The 17,191-nt window shown below is 45.6% G+C and overlaps 1 protein-coding gene across 2 annotated transcripts in view; it reads right to left on the reverse strand.

Annotated features, from left to right (window-relative positions):
* NDUFV2 (NADH:ubiquinone oxidoreductase core subunit V2) overlaps positions 1-17,191 on the reverse strand; it is a 168,283-nt gene that overhangs the window by 148,322 nt on the left and 2,770 nt on the right. The gene's annotated exons all lie outside the window — the stretch shown is intronic.

Genomic DNA, 17,191 nt, shown 5'->3' on the forward strand with positions numbered 1-17,191 from the left:
CTCTTAAAAGTAAATTCTCAAAGGCACAAAACATTCATTTTTGGTAAAATAAAATTAAAAACTGAAAAAATGCTGCTGAAACAATGTGGGGTAGATTTTCAAAGGGGTACGCACGTACGATACGTGCGTACCCCCGGAAAACCTACCCAAACCCCCCCTGCGCGCGCCGAGCCTGTTTTGCATAGGCTCGGCGGTGCGCGCAAGCCCCAGGACGCGCGTAAGTCCCGGGGCTTGCATGGAGGGGTGTGTTGGGGGCGTGACAGGGGGCGTGCCGCAAGTGAAGCAGCGTTTCGGGGGCAGGCCCGGGGGGGGCATGGCGCCGGCCCAGGGGCGTGGTCGAGGCCTCTGGACCAGCCCCCGGGTCGGGTGATGGCGCACCAGCAGCCCGCTGGTGCATGCAGATTTACGCCTGCTGAAAGCAGGCGTAAATCTGGCAACAAAGATAGGGGGGGGGGCGAACAGGCAACGCACGCCGGGCTCGGCGCGCGCAGGTTGCACAAATGTGCACCCCCTTGCGCTCGCCGACCCCGGATTTTATAAGATACGCGCGTATCTTATAAAATCCAGCATACTTTTGTTTGCGCCTGGTGAGCGAACAAAAGTACGCCCTCGCGCAAATTTATAAAATCCGGCCCTCTGTGTAAGTCATTTGTAATCCACACAAATCTGCTGACTTTTTAGGGTGTTATACTTTTACAAGCCACTGTAATTATTCATCAATATCAGACAACTAAATTTAGTACACTATTCCAGCATATTTCTCAATGAACCACACTAAGTTATTTTGCCAGTTACTCTATTTATGCACAATGGATTTAGTCAATATTTACATGCTTCACTGGGCTTGTTTTCCATAAAAAATATTAATACAACATACAATTTGTCATATATTGTAAGATTCCACAACTAAAATTCACAATATTTCTACTGCAGAGAAAATTTCATGCAGCATTGTCTTCTCAACTTTTTAATTTGTTTCTTCTGTACAACACATACATTTATATCTATATCATAGTAAGAATAAATAGTAAGAATAAAAAGTACTTTTTTTTTCTGGATAATAACTATTTCTAACTTAGTTTTGACATATCATTAAATGGAGAAATTACTACTTACCTGATAATTTCCTTTTTTTTTTTTTTTTTTAATAGGACAAGTTAATCCACACCAGTGGGTTATGCACCTCTACCAGCAGATGGAGACAGAGCAAAGCTGACATCACAGTATATATACCCCTGCACCGGCATCAGCCTGCCAGTATTCTTTGCAAAAAACCATCTGTGAACAGCTAAAGAAATCAGGATTATAACAATTAAGATAGCCATTCAAACACTCAGTCAACATGAAAGCATTGATGTCAGACAAGGATTATAGTGTTACTAATGTAGGGACTGGATTAACACTTACCCGTAATCCCTGGAAACGCAGCCACTTAGGAGGATCATAGCACCATCACTTGGCAGCCAAGGGCGAGAAGGTAGATTAACCTGTCCTCATTAAAGAAAAGGAAATTATCAGGTAAGTACTAATTTCTCCTGTTTTAGGATTCGGACAGGTTAATCCACACCAGCAGGATGTAACAAAACTACTCCCAAACAGGGCGGGAGACTGCCCACAGTCCGATCAACACTGCACACGCGAGGCTGCGTCCTCCCGGGCTTGCACCTCCAGGCGATAATGCCTGGAAGTTGTGTAAGCAAAAATAAGCATGTCTCAGCTCGGCAAATCTCGACAGGAGACAACCATCTACGCCCATGACACTGCCTGAGCCCTAGTGGAATGAGCGCTAACCCAACTAAGAAACAGCTGCTCAACATCCACATATGCGGCCGTGAAAACTCTCTCAATCCGACGGGTTATTGCAGTCCATGACGCCGGTTCACCCGGTTTACTCCCACTGTGGAGTATAAACAGCCATTCCACCTTCCTGAGAGGTTTAGAAATCTACCATACCTCTAGATATGCTGCTTGACACCCAAGGTCCATAACAGGCAATAATTCTCCACCTCTCTCTCCCTGTTCAGAGCAGCAGAGATTGAGTCTAAAAAAAAAATCAGAGACCACCTTTGGCCAAAACGATGGAACAGTTTGCATCTGGACCGCTCCTGGAGACACTCACAGAGTTAGTTCCCAGCAAGACAGAGCCTGCAGTTCAGAAACTCTACGCAAACATCATCCTCTAGTAAGTAACCTCAGAAGAGGCTATGCAGTGGTCAAAAGGTAGGACCCACCAGAATTCCAGAACCAGATTACGACCAAACATGAGCACCAGCAACCACAAGGAGCACGAAGATGCTTCATCCCTTTCAAGGCCGAGCCACAACCAGATGGGCCAACAAGAGTTCACCAGTCACGTGACCCTGGAAACAGGTCAGAGCTGACACCTGTACCTTCAAGGAATTAAGGGCCAAGTCCTTACACAAGCCATCCTGCAAAAATCCAAAGCAAGTGGGGATCTTAACCGAACGAGGATGAGCCTCTCGTTCCTCATGAGAAGCCAAAAAACATTCGCCAAAAACGTGAATATAGACAAAGGAAATGATTAACTTTCACACTCGAAGCAAGGTGAACTACCCACACTTCCACAATTAAGAATTCTCAAGGGCCACATTGTAAGACAAAAATTAAGAAAGGCTTTCAAGAAGAATAGGCCCCTGCCATTTTAGATCCCTGTGAATCAGTAATCAGAGAGGATATTCCACCAGAAGCCTTTGCAGAACTGCATACCACAGGCTCCTGGGCCAATCTGGCACCACCAGAAGTACCAACCCCATGTGGCCTTGAATCTATGAATCATTCTACCCAACATGAGTCAGGGGAAAAGGAATATAGAAGCTTGCTTTCCGGTCATTCCTGAATGAGGGCACCAATGCCTGAAAACTTCAGATCTTTCCTGGGACTGAAGAAGCAAGGAACTTTCACACCTTGTGATGTCGCCAGCAAGCCTAGAAATGGGAGATCTCAGCGGCCTACTATGAGCTAGAATGCTTCACTGCACTATTCCCTTTCTCCTGGATCCAGACAGTGTCTGCTGAGAAAATCGGCTCTCCACATTGTCTTTTCCTGCAATGTGCAAGACTGAGATCTCCTGAAGTACTTCAGCCCATTCTGAGTTGGGCTATTTCCTGTGACACTTGCTGGCTCTTAGTTCCTCCCTGTCGATCAATGTAAACCATTGTCGTCGCATTGACTGACATTATTCAAACCGCTCAATCCTACAATCGATCGACGAATCACAAGCATGACAACCAAACAGTACGAGCTTCCAGCCGATTGATGCTCCAGCACCCCTGCACTTTCAGCTCCTGACAGTAAGCCTCCCAAACATTGTGCGTAATAGCCAGTCAAGTGTTTATAGGGGAACATCCCTCATTAGATGATGCACCTGCAACTATCGCTGCAGTTGGATGCAGATCTCCACCAGTAACTGAAACTGCATCAAAGAGTTCAGAGACTGTAATGCATAAGCAGTGTGCACCTAAGAGGACACAATGTGCCCTTGCCCACAGAACCACCTCTCGGTTGGCTACCATCAACCCACGCACCTGTAGATAAGACTATACTGCTGGGCGTATTGTTTCTGTCAGTAGTCGAACCTGCGCCATCAGTTCTGAATGCAGACCCCCAACAGGAACACCTGTCTTGCTTTGTGTCAAAAACAAACACCTAGATACTCCAGTGTCTGGGATGGCCGCAGATTGCTCTTGACCAAGTTCAAACCTAGTTCCTACAAGAAGTCACTTTGCGTGAGGCCTGAAAATTCTCTTTCATAGCTCATGATCAGAATTAGCCAATTGTCAAAGTACAGGTGGGTCAGAATGCCATTCTCTCTCAACACTGCTGCTACCAGCCCCATGACCTTAGAGAAGGTTTGGGAGACTGTGTCCAATCCAAAGGGTAGCACTCAAAATGTGACAATGTTACCCCATAAAAAGCAAAGCGCAGAAAACCATTGATGCTCCAGCCACATGGGAATATGCAGATACTCCTCCAACAACCCAGAGACTTAATAAACTCCTCAAACTGTACTGCTTATCAGCGAGCATAAGGTTTCCATGCAGGAATGAGTCACTTGCAAAAGCTGGTTGACTCCCTTGAGATCCAGGATGGGGATGAAGGAATATTGGCCTGAATTATCATGAGACATGGGCCCTGTTATCACAGCCCGCAGACTGAGGGAGTCCTGACAACTTACACTCCACTACCTGTCTCTTCTGTGGAGAGTTGCAGGGAGATACCACGAAAACGTCCCAAAGCACACTGAGAAACTCCAGAACACATTTACCTCTTATCTCCAGACCCCACTGTTCTCCCCATGATCTTGATTCATCTCCAATAAAAGGGAGAGAGAGGCAACCCCCTACCTCCTGATCCTAAGAGTGGGTCGGCATACTGATTGAGGGGGTTCGGGGGGGGGGGGGGCACCACCACTCGAGGCCATGCCCCATCTGTTCTGCCTAGGATGAAAGACTGAACCTATCCAAAGGTTGAGCCCTATGAAAAGTCACTCCTCTGAGGGTCGAAAACATTTGAAACCCACCAGCACAACATACCGTGCCGAATAAGTGTGGTGCCTACTTTTAATCCTCTGATAACTGAGGAACCTGGGACTCATCCCAATTATTGGCCATTTCTTTTCTTTTTCTCTCACTCACAAATCAGAGTGATCCTTAAAAGGCCATTTCCTAAGAGTAGGATTTGGTTTGTCTCAGCACCCATTCGTCAGCCACAGCTGACACTCAACCCTCTTATTTACCGAGATCAGACTAGATCAGGCTCAGCCAAGGTGGAGAGGCCATAGGGCACTGCCCTGAATTCAAACCAGACTCAGACTTCCTGAGAGCAAGGAAGAGCAATCCACCAGGGAGCAGCAAGAGGCCATCTGTAATTTATTGCCACCTGCTTAAGGACAGCCTCAATTCTCCTATCCTGCGCTCCCTTCAAGCCGCTCCCCCTTCCACAGGGATAGACAACCGTTTGGTGACGGCACATTCCAGCGTAACTACTTTCAGAAAGCGCAACTGCTCTCTTTCTGCTGAATCCATGGAGTACAGCGCTACCAAGGCTCGTCCCCCTGTAAAACAGCATCTGAGGCACCCCATTCAAGAACATTCTTGAATATCATCCATAATGCTTCACATAAGGAATCTAAATGGGATTCTTGTTTAGCTTCAGCACCCGGCATCCCCAGCATCTTCAGTGAATGGGTAATTCGAGCCAGCAACCCATCTCTATGAAGAAATAACATTGTCCTATAAAGTTCCCACCCTGGAGGAATTTCCCATCCTCCAGGAAGCAAGAGCCGCTTTCACCATTCAGGCCACTTGGGTCCCTATCAGGTTTATTTATTTTTATTTAAACACTTTTTTATACCGACCTTCATAGTAATAACCATATCGGATCGGTTTACATAGAACAAGGGTATAACTGAAGCAATAAATAAAATAGTAATTAACAAGAGAGGAGAATAAGGCTGACTCGCAGCAGGAGTAGACACACTCAAGATGTTTACCTGCATCACCAGAGGTGTGCAGGTATTCACATACTGCAATTCTGAACTCTTAGGTCTACCACGTCTGACTGAGCAAAAACCTGCAAGCAGGGCGAGGCCAAACGGCTGCTCAACCCACTAAGCTGTTTCGCGACAGACCTGCGCATAGAAAAGCACGCGAACACCGCTGTGGCCCATACCAAAACCCAGGGAGCACCCAGTCCTGCACCAAATGAGAAGCCTTTCCCTGCTGACAATATAGTTAGGGGATCCCCAAAACCTGGAGACACCTTTTGACAGGTTCCCTTCCAGACCCATTCCCACATCATGCTGGGAAGGGCAGGCTCAGCAAAAACTCTCCTTAAGACTCCAAGTAGTGCGGATACAAGTTAGTGGGTGGGAGGGGCGAGGGCCGGCACCAAGCTGATATGCCTGAATATGGCAATCAGCACAAAAGTAAACACCCGCTAGCGGCAACTCCCAAAGTGTATGACCATTGTGCGCCCAGCTGCATGCCCCCCTAAGCGAGCGCAAAGCAGCCAAAAACAAAGTCCTGTCCAATAAGTGTCCAAAAAATTATAGGCACGCCAGAAATCCAGCTATCGGACCGAGGCACTCGTCTGAGGGAGGGATCTGTAGGTATCAACTCAGGAAACTCAACTGAGGGTAGAACTATAAGGTATCACCACAGAAGAGCAGGATTAATTAATTTCCTTTTCTTCTTTCACTTTCCATGGGTTTTTTTTTAAGTAATCCCTATTAGGGAGATGCACATCTACCACCTACTGGAGACTGAGAATACTGGCAGGCTGATGCCAGTGCATGGATACATATACCGTGACATCAACTTGGTGGGAGTGTGGCACTTTATGTCCGGGAGGGTATACAGTCCAAAAGGATAAAGATCATACAAGAGACTAAATGTTCAGTAGAATCTTTATGGGCAGAAATCTCATGTGCGTTGGGTAAGAGTATAGTGAAAGGAGTATACTACCATCCACCTGGACAAAATAGTCAGACAGATGATGAAATGCAAAGAGAAATGAGGGAAGGGAGATTTCAATTTCCCCAATATTGACTGGGTAAATGTAACATCAGGTCTTGCTAGAGACAAAGTTCCTAGATGTAATAAATGATTGCTTCATGGAGCAATTGGTTCAGGAACCAACAAGAGAGGGAGCTATTTTAGATTTAATTCTTAGTGGATCGCAGGATTTGGTGAGAGAAGTAACGATGGTGGGGCCACTTGGCAACAGTGATCATAACATGATCAAATTTAAACTAATAACTGGAAGGGGGACAATAAGTAAGTCTGCAGCTCTAACACTAAACTTTCAAAAGGGAATCTTTGATAAAATGAGGAAAATAGTTAGAAAAAATTGAAAGGTGCAGCTGCAAAGGTAAGTGTTCAACAGACATGGACATTGTTTAAAAATACAATCCTAGAGGCGCAGTCCATAAGTATTCCACACATTAAGAAAGGTGGAAGGAAGGCAAAATGAAACTATTACCGTCATGGTTAAAAGGTGAGGAGAAAGAGGCTATTTTAGCCAAAAAAAACATTTTTCAAAAATTGGAAGAAGGATCCATCTGAGGAAAATAGGATAAAACATAAGCACTGTCAAGTTAAGTGTAAAACATTGATAAGACAGGCGAAGAGAGAATTTGAAATGAAGTTGGCCAAAGAGGCAGAAACTCATAATAAAAACTTTTTAAAATATATCTGAAGCAAGTAACCTGTGAGGGAGTTGGTTGGACAATTAGATGACCAAGGGTTTAAAGGGGCTCTTAGGGAAGATAAGGTCATTGCAGAAAGACTAAATGAATTCTTTGCTTCCGTGTTTACTAAGGAGGATGTTGGGGAGATACCAGTTCCGGAGATGGTTTTCAGGGGTGATGAGTCAGACGAACTGAACCTAATCACTGTGAACCTGGAAGATGTAGTAGGCCAGATTGACAAACTAAAGAGAAGCAAATCACCTGGACTGGATGGTATGTATCCTAGGGTACTAAAGGAACTAAAAAATGAAATTTCTGATCTATTCGTTAAAATTTGTAACCCATCATTAAAATCATCCATTGTACCTGAAGACTGGAGGGTGGCCAATGTAACTCCAATATTTAAAAAGGGCTCCGGGGCGACCTGGGTAACTATAGCCAGTGAGCCCGACTTTAGTGCCGGGAAAAATAGTGGAAACTATTCTCAAGATCAAAATCGTAGAGCATAAAGAAAGACATGGTTTAATAGAACACAGTCAACATGGATTTACCCAAGGGAAGTCTTGCCTAACAAATCTGATTCATTTTTTTTGAAGGGTTTAATAAACGTGGATAAAGGTGAACTGGTATATGTAGTGTATTTGGATTTTCAGAAGGCGTTTGACAAAGTCCCTCATGAAAGGCTTCTTAGAAATCTAAAGAGTCATGGGTTAGAAGGCGATGTCCTTTCGTGGATTACAAACTGGTTAAAAGACAGGAAACAGAGATTAGGATTAAATGGTCAATTTTCCCAGTGGAAAAGGGTAAACAGTGGAGTGCCTCAGGGACCTGTACTTAGACCAGTGATTTTCAATTGTTCATTGTACACCCCTGTTATATGTAAACCGGCATGATGTGTTTGTAACATGAATGCCGGTATATAAAAATTTTAAATAAAATAAATAAATAAATATATATATAAATGATCTGGAAAGGAATACAATGAGTGAGGTTATCAAATTTACGGATGATACAAAATTATTCTGAGTAGTTAAATCACAAGCAGATTGTGATACATTACAGGAGGACCTTGCAAGACTGGAAATTTGGGCATCCAAATAGCAAATGAAATTTAATGTGGACAAGTGCAAGGTATTGCATTTAGGGAAAAATAACCCTTGCTGTAGTTACACGATATTAGGTTCCATATTAGGAGCTACCCCCCAGGAAAAAGATCTAGGCATTATAGTAGAAAATACTTTAAAATAGTCTGCTCAGTGTGCTGCAGCAGTCAAAAATGCAAACAAAATGTTAGGACTTATTAGGAAGGGATATAAAAAGGAAAGTGTCATGGGATCAGTACCATGGGATCTTCTTAGTGTTTGGGTAATTACCAGGTTCTTGTGATCTGGTTTGGCCTCTGTTGGAAACAGGATGCTGGGCTTGATGGACCCTTGGTCTGACCCAGCATGGCAATTTCTTATGTTCTTATCAGTTTTGCTCTATCTTCTTACAGAGGTGCATAAACCCATTGGTGTGGATTATCCTGTCTGAATGTTAAGAAAATTTATTTTTGTTACCATTTTTAGTTGCTAAAAACAAAAAAAAAAAAAAACAAAGAGTAATACTAATACCATAATGTCTGGACACAAGTTTTCTAGGGCCTCTGCTCTCTCGTCTCCACAGAAGTTAAGCAATAAATATCAATCATAATTCATTACCTATAAACACTGAAAAATTCACTCAGAGAACCAGTGTCAAATTCAAAGAGCCATATGCAAACAAATTCATCTTATTTATTACTAACACAAATCCTAAATTAGAGACTGGATGAAATAGTTAAAAATAGTGATGTGAACATAATTAAGGGGAATTACATTCAAAAAAGTGTGAAATAAGAGAAATTTATTAGACGTTTATTAGACTTTTCTTCCACTAAGTAGACTCCACTTTTTTGATTGCCTCTCCTGAATTATGAACACCTTTCCTGAAACTATGCGCTTAATGGAATGCTCTGCGGCATTCAAAACTATTGAAAACTTTTTTGTTCAGGCTGGCATTTGACTGGATTATATTTTATGAAGTTTTCTTAGCAGGTTATTGATGCCATTTTTATGATACTTGTCATTTCATGTTCTGGTTTTAATTTATATATATTTTTTAATTGTAAACTGCTTAGTATTTCAAGCAATTAATAAATCTAGAGTACAGATAAAAGAAGCTGCATTTGGACAATAAAACCACAAAGCAGATCAGCAATGGAAAAAAAAAAAATGTTACAAGAGGGTCTCTTAGTGCACCTTCAGCCAAAGCAATATCGTGTACTAAGCCTAGCACACAGGTTAACTAGCCTAACACATCCAAAACATAGGTCCAAGCACTAGCACCCGATGCAATAAGCGGGATTAGCGCATCCAAAACGCGCGTCCAAATTAGTGCGTAGCTAATAAATGTAAATGTATATAGATGAGGCTATTAGCTATTCCCCCCCCCCCATGCAAAAAAAAAATCACTGGGTCTGATATGCACGTTTTAAACACAGAAAACTTAATACCAGCCACTTTACACACTCCAAGCAGTCTGGAAAACACCCCATAAAGCCACAAAAAAGCCCAAAGGCCCAAAATACTAAGTAGGAATAACCACAGGAATCAGCATGAAAAAAAAATTTTTTTTTTTAATCTTGCCAGCTATCATGTTAGGAAAGCAGACGTCCATTAATTGACCGTCCATTTTCCTAACCAGGACACACCACATCTCCTAGACGTCCAACGCACAACTTATCCCTAGCGCATTCTTTTTGGCACAGTGGCTCATTTGCCTATTGCATCGGGCACCCAGGAGAGGAGATTGTGCGCGCGTTCAAAAAACGTGCGTCCAGTTTGGATGCACATTTTTGCTTGCACTTTATTGCATCAGCCTGATAATCCTCAAATAAGCCAATCAGACAAGCTGATCTTAGTTTCTAATGTCGGTATATAAAAAATAATAAATAAATAAAGATAAAAGCACCAAGTGCCAAGGAACACAACTTGATATTTTGAGCAATCTAACTTGCCCCCTACTGTAGTCTTGATTTATCATATACACACATCCAGATTATTTATATGCCCCTGCAATGGAAGGCAGCACCTGCTCTTTTCCTGAATTTTATTTATTTAAGGCTTTTATATACAGATGTTCCTGTACTTTACATAGAACCAAAGTTGGAAATTACATCAAACAAGAGGGTACAAATAACAGGGCTAACTTCGTATGAACTTATAGATAAAGCAGCGAACGACTTAAAATAAAATTATTATAAATATAAGTATAAATATACAAAATATAAATAAACAATCAACAAACTTGGATTAACAGCAGACTTGAAAAGCTTGAATGCATTATAACATACAGCTAGCGGGGAAATAATGAGATTAACTTATAAGGTTAAATCGTTACGGCGTCAGACATCTCGCATATTGGGTTATGAAATGCGTGAATCTGACCATGAGGGAGAGACATTTAAGTGAAGGCTTTTGTGAAAAGCCAAGTTTTGAGCTTCTTTTTGAACGTCCGACTACAAGTTTCTAGCCAAAGGTCTGTGGGGAGGGCATTCCAGTGAGAGGGGCTGGCGGTAGAGAATGCACGTTTCTTGAGCGATGACTTGGCTGGAGGTGCATATAAGGTGCCTAAGTAGCTGGTTCTGATTGGTCTCAATGATGCGTGGGGACGAAGTGGGTCACTTAGATTTAGCGAAGTTTGGGAATGAATGGTCTTGTGGGTTATGGTTAGTACTTTGAATATGATTCTAAATTTAATAGGGAGCCAGTGTAGGTTCTTTAGAATAGGTGTGATGTGTTCTCCTCTACTAGAGTTGGTTAGGATCCTGGCAGCCGAGTTCTGCAGCATTTGTAATGGTTTGGTGGTGATAGCTGGGAGGCCAATTAGCAGAGAGTTGCAATAGTCAATTTTTGAAAATAGAATAGTTTGGAGGACTGTTCTAAAGTCCTGAAAGTGGAGGAGAGGTTTTAGCTTTTTCAATATGTGTAGCTTGTGAAAACATTCTTTCATAGTGTTTGTGACAAACGTTTTGAGATTCAGCCTATTGTCGATAGTAACACCAAGGTCTCTTACGTGAGTGGGGGAGATCATTAGCGGTGTGATTAGATTGTTGGCAGCCTGACAGTTGTCATCCAGGGTGATCAACATAAGTTCCGTTTTTGCAGTATTGAGAACTAAGTTAAGGCTAGTGAGGAGGGAATTTATGGTCTGTAGACAATTGTTCCAGAAATTGATGGCATTGGAGATAGATTCAGTGATAGGCAACAGGATCTGGACGTCGTCAGCGTATATGAAGTGTGTGATCTTTAGACTTGAGAGCAGATGACATAGTGGGAGAAGATAAATGTTAAACAGGGTTGGGGAGAGGGAGGATCCTTGTGGGACTCCAAGAGTGGACTTGGCCGGGTGTGATTCCTTGTTGCTTATTCTGACCTTGTATGTCCTATTGTTAAGGAACGATCTGTGTTAAGGAATGATTCATGTATTTTAATACATGAAACAAAAATGTTTCATGCATTTTCCCGTCAATAGCAGGGCCGAATTAGCCATGTGTCTGGGGACATCCTCTGACAGCAGAGGCAGAGCTTCATTTAGCTGTTACAGAGATTTGTTCTGTGTGGTTGCACGCATCTTCCCGCACGACTAACGCTCTCAGTCTGTTCTTTCCGCGTGCCACTGATTGCATGCAGAGCTTTTCCCCCTCAGTCTTTTTCAAAGAAGAAAAAAAGGAAAAAAAAGCACTTTTCAGTGCTATCATGGGGCAGAGACCACCTGACTTCAAATACTGCCAGTGCGGTAAGGCGATATCTATCACCGACGGCCACAACTACTACTACGTCTGCCGCAACTCAGGTCGCATGTATCCCCGGGCCCTGCGACAACAGGCAGAGAAGATAGAAAGGCTCAGGGAGGACAATGGGGGCTCTTAAGCCCTGCCATTGGAATCCCACTCCTCGCCTGTGCCTAGCACAGAGCAACCCAAGAAAAGGAAGAGGGCCCTCCTCCATTGGGCTCTAAGGTAAGGGCACCAAAAGAAACAAAAATTCCCATGGCCCCATCAGGGCAACCTCCATGGCCCAAGAGCCCAGGTCCTGCATCGCAGGGATGTGAGCAAGAGCACTGTCTGTCCGACGCAAAGCTGACGCAAGAGTCCATGGACGCCGAATCGCCCCACGCATACATCAGGCAATCGACGCACCACATTGAGCCCCAACGCATGGCTCACTGCAAAGCCCTACAATGCACAGACGGGCTGGGATCGCCCTCGAGAACAGGCCGCGTCTTGTCACAGGACCAAGACAAAGCCAGCCACAAACAAGCACCGTCATGACTCGCTTGGGGAAGGTGCGCCAGACATTGCTTTTTGTCTGAATACCCTGACTCTGAAGCGGCTGCTTCTTCGTCAGTGCAGGTGTACTCAGAATCTCCTCCATGCCCAAACTGAAGAGATCATCCCCTCAGCTACACAAACCGCTGGTGTAACGACCCTGCCTTCCACAGGTCATACCCCCACTGGCACACAGGCCCTGGGGTCCAGACTCCAACATTCTGCTTGCTGCCATCCCGGGTCTCTCTTGGGGCATACACTCCAAGTGGAGAGGGAAATAGCCGGAACCACGGACCTCTCCAGCCCCCAACAGGAAAGCTCTGGCGGAGCAGGCCATTTCCCAGATCTCAACTGTTTTATCCGGGCTTTTTGTATCCTTGGATCCAGCGACCAGACACCCAGCTAATCCGCCATCTGGGGAAGCCCCTTCTGAAGATGAAGCACAACCTTCTGAAGGAAAGCCACAGAAGAGATCTTGTTCCCCTTCTCAATTCTCTCCCCAACCAAGCTCGGTTTCCCAGGACTCACTCCCCTCACCCCTGGGATCATCTACGGGGATGCCATCTGACCCATCTGAGGAGCCGCCTGAACCTTCCTCCCCACCGGAGGACCTCTATTCAAAATACATTGAAAAGGTGGGAGCCAGACTCAATGTAGAGACCAAGGTGGTCTTGGATCCAAGAGCAGAGGTCATGGGCATACTAAAGATATTTGAAATGCCATCCGAACCGACAGCACTCCCTTCCCACAGTGTCCTGGACACGGTATTAGAAAAGGCCTGGCAGTCACCATTCTCTACGCTACCAACTTCTAGGAAGATGGACCTGAAGCTCCGGATGAGGCAATCCCCATAATATATCTCTCCTCAACTTCCGCATGCCTTCCTCATCGTGGAATCCACCATAAAGCGAGCTAAAAAGATGAGGCTGCACTAAAACACACAACCTCTACCTGGATGTCCTTCCAATTCACCATGCTGGGTGCCAAACTAAAACACCAATTTTACATCACCCAGTATCTCTATGAGTGCCTCCAGTCTATAAAACCCTTCTTCTGGAACAACCCATCACCCGCAGGACTCCCACAACCAGTACTGGACATGGAGGAAGGGTTACGCCACCTCCTCCGTACCATATACGAAACCTTTGAAACATCGTCAAGAGTGCCAGCGGGGGCCAGCTTTCCAACTGCTGCACCAGCCCCCTCCCGCCCGCAACCTCAAAGGAGCAGATTCAGAGGCCAACGGCAAAAGCACCAGCCATCCACCCCTGCACCAAAACTCCCACAGAGTTTTTAAAGATTCAGGGCAGCCATCAACCCCAGTGGGGGGCAGGATAGCACAGTTTTCAATGCCTGGTCCACCATCACATACGGTTGATGGGTGCTGGACATTATCCACGAAGGCTACCAACTGAGCTTCAAACTTTCCCCCACGCTTCCCTGAATAACAGTCCCCCGCAAGTGCCTCTCAACACTGCAGATCCTCCGAGAGGAACTGTCTATGCTTCTCGCCCAGTGAGCCATCCAGGTAATTCCACCACGTCAACGGGGAAGGGGATTCTATTCCCTGTATTTTCTCATACCCATGAAGTTGGGAAGCCTTCGCCCCATATTGGATCTCCAGGAGCTAAACAGATTCCTCCTCAAGGAAAAGTTCAAGATGTCGTCCTTGAAGAGTACGCTACCCTTTCTTCAGCCCAAGGACTAGATGTGGTCCCTGGATCTCAAGGACGCCTATTCCCATGCACTGCTCCTCGTGGCACTATCTGTGCTTCCAGTCCAATGGATGATATTACCAATATAAGGTGCTCCCCTTTGGCCTGTTTTCTGCCCCAGGGTCTTCACCAAATGTCTGGCAGTGGTGATGGCCCACCTCCATTGAAAGGGGATTCAATTCTTCCCTTACCTGGACAATTGGTTGTTTGTAACCTTGGACACTTCGACCTTGGAGCAACATCTCAAAGAATCAATAAACTGCCTTCAAGGACTGACTGGGTCAGTATCCGGCCAACACAAATCCTGCAGTTCATAGGAGCAAGGCTTGACACACTGTCCAAAAGAGCGTTCCTGCCCATCGACCGAACGGATGCCTTAGACAAACTAGTCAAGCAGCTGCTGTCCACCTGGAGCGCTTCTGCCCATCAAATCCTCACCTTCCTGGGCCACATGGCGGTGGCGATCTACGTGGTTCCACACACCAGGCTACACATGCGTTGCCTACATTGGGGACTAAAGGCTCAGTGGACCCAGTATTGTCAGACACAGTCTACCTTACCCGGTCCATCAACAGGGACATCACTTGGTGGCTGCGTCTGCAGTCACTCACAAAGGGGTTAGCTATTCCGGCCGCTACTCCACAAAATAATCCTGACCACGGATGTTTCGCGCACGGGCTGGGGAGCCCACATAGGCCATTTGCAGACACAAGGCCTATGTCGCCATCAGAGAGAGCTCAACAGATAAATCTCTTGGAGCTTCGAGCAATCCGAAATGCCCCGAGTACCTTCGTGGATTAGGTCCGAAGAAAAAATGTCATGGTTCACACGGACAATCAGGTTGCCATGATCTACATCAACAAGGAAGGAGGGTCAGGTTCATGGAGACTCTGTAAGGAAGCGGTGGCCACTCTGGAGTGGGCCACCCAGCACTCGATCAGGTTGCAAGCCACTTTTCTCCTGGGGGTGACGAATGTGCACGCAGACCACCTGAGCAGGAGTTTTCACTGCATGAGTGGTCCTTGAACCAGAGAACAGCGGACGACATATTCACCCAGTGGGGTACCCCGATCATGGACCTGTTCGCGACAGTCCACAAAAGGAAGGTACGTGAGTTCTGCTCCATGTTTCCAAGCCCACTGAGATCAATGTAGGATCCCTCATTATCCCATGGTCGAAGGGGCTTTTCTACACCTGACCTCCCATTCCCCTGCTGTCCCAAACTGTCCAGACGTGCATTGAAGATGTTGCCGACTTAATCCGGATAGCCCCAGCCTGACCACGTCAGCGTGGTACACCTACCTCGTCTGGCTGTCGATAGCTCCACCCATTCCCCTGGGTCACATGGATCTCCTTTCACAAGAGGGAGGATCTCTTCAACACCTTTCCTGGGTGTGCGACGCAATATGTAAATGAGGGGGTCGCTCTGCCAAGGAGGCGCTAGGGACAAATGTGTACCAGGCACCCAGGAGACATGGCTGTCAGCAGGTTAGGAAAATGGACGCTCAATTTAACAAGCATCCATTTTCCTAACCAGTGCACAGCTACGGATTAGGAAAATGGATGCTCATTAATTGAACGTCCATTTCCCTAACCTGACTGCCAGCACTTTTTTTTTTGTTTTAACTTTTTGGTTCCTCCAACTTAATATCGCTAGGATATTAAGTCAAATGATGTACAGGCGTCAATTTCTGAGCATAAAAATGTGCAGGTCGTGCGCACATTTTTTTTTTTTATTTGGGGAGAATAACTAATAGCCTCATTAGCATACATTTGCATGTGATGAGCACTATTAGTTTCACGGTGTTTTGTACATGCTAATCCCCTTATAGCATAAGGGGCTGTGGTCGCACATCCAACCGCATGTTAAACAGTGCACTCAGTTGAGCGCAGTTTTGCATTGGCCCCATACAGCATGCCATATCTAACTGTATTCTCAGGAAAAACCGACTAAACTAACACACAGGCCAATATAATAAGCACAGGAGAACGGGTGCTCCATGTTGAGCACCTGCTCTCCCAACACGCACCAGCCACCTCTCCTGGGCGCACGATCCTGTATTTAAATGAGGGGGGTCCCCCTTATTAACAGAAAACCAGGAGGTGTGGCTGTCAGTGGGTTCACGAAACGAACGCTCAATTTTACAAGCATCGGTTTTCCGGGCCCGATAAAATTGAGCATCCATTTTCCTAACTTGACCTGCCAGCACATTTTTTTTAAACATATTTTGGTTCCTCTGACTTAATATCACTTTTCTGTACACTTTTTCAGGCTGCTCAGGCAGGTGTTAATTTCTGAGGTCAAGCCACACATTTTTTTTTTCAGTATCCTGGGTGCATAACTAATAGCCTCGTCAACATGCATTCACACATGATCAGTGCTATTAGTTTCGGGGGGGGGGGGGAGGGGTTGGACACAATTTTGGCGTGCTAAACCCCTTACAGTATAAGGCAGCGGTTCTCAACCGGTGTGTTGCGAAGCACCAGCAGGTGTGTCGCGCACTCACTGCTCTTCCTCCCCCTTTCACCTCAGCGAGACAAGCACTGCTGCTGTTCCTGCTCAGGCTATCAGCACATTCAAGCCCCAAGGGGTAACGGCAGCAGTGTTTGTGGAAGCCAGCCACAGGAACAAGACCTTTTCTTCTTCCCGCCCCTGTGGCCCGGAAGAGGAAGTGATGTTTACCGGGCACGCGGGAAGAAGAAAATGCCATGCATGCATGCATGCATGCTGCTGCAGAAATTGCACCACAAGGCTCTCCCTGGCCCCGCTACACTCAGTTTGCCTGTGCTGTGATCATCGCGGAACAGAGCATTCAGCTGAGAATGTGGCCGCTGGGATTTCCTGCCGCCCAGCTGTTGGGGAAAGCCGTCCATCAGCTGCCCGGACCTGGAGCTCGTTGCTGGCTGGTCACTTTG

This window comes from Rhinatrema bivittatum, chromosome 2 (assembly GCF_901001135.1).
Source record: "Rhinatrema bivittatum chromosome 2, aRhiBiv1.1, whole genome shotgun sequence".
Lineage (NCBI taxonomy): Eukaryota > Metazoa > Chordata > Amphibia > Gymnophiona > Rhinatrematidae > Rhinatrema > Rhinatrema bivittatum.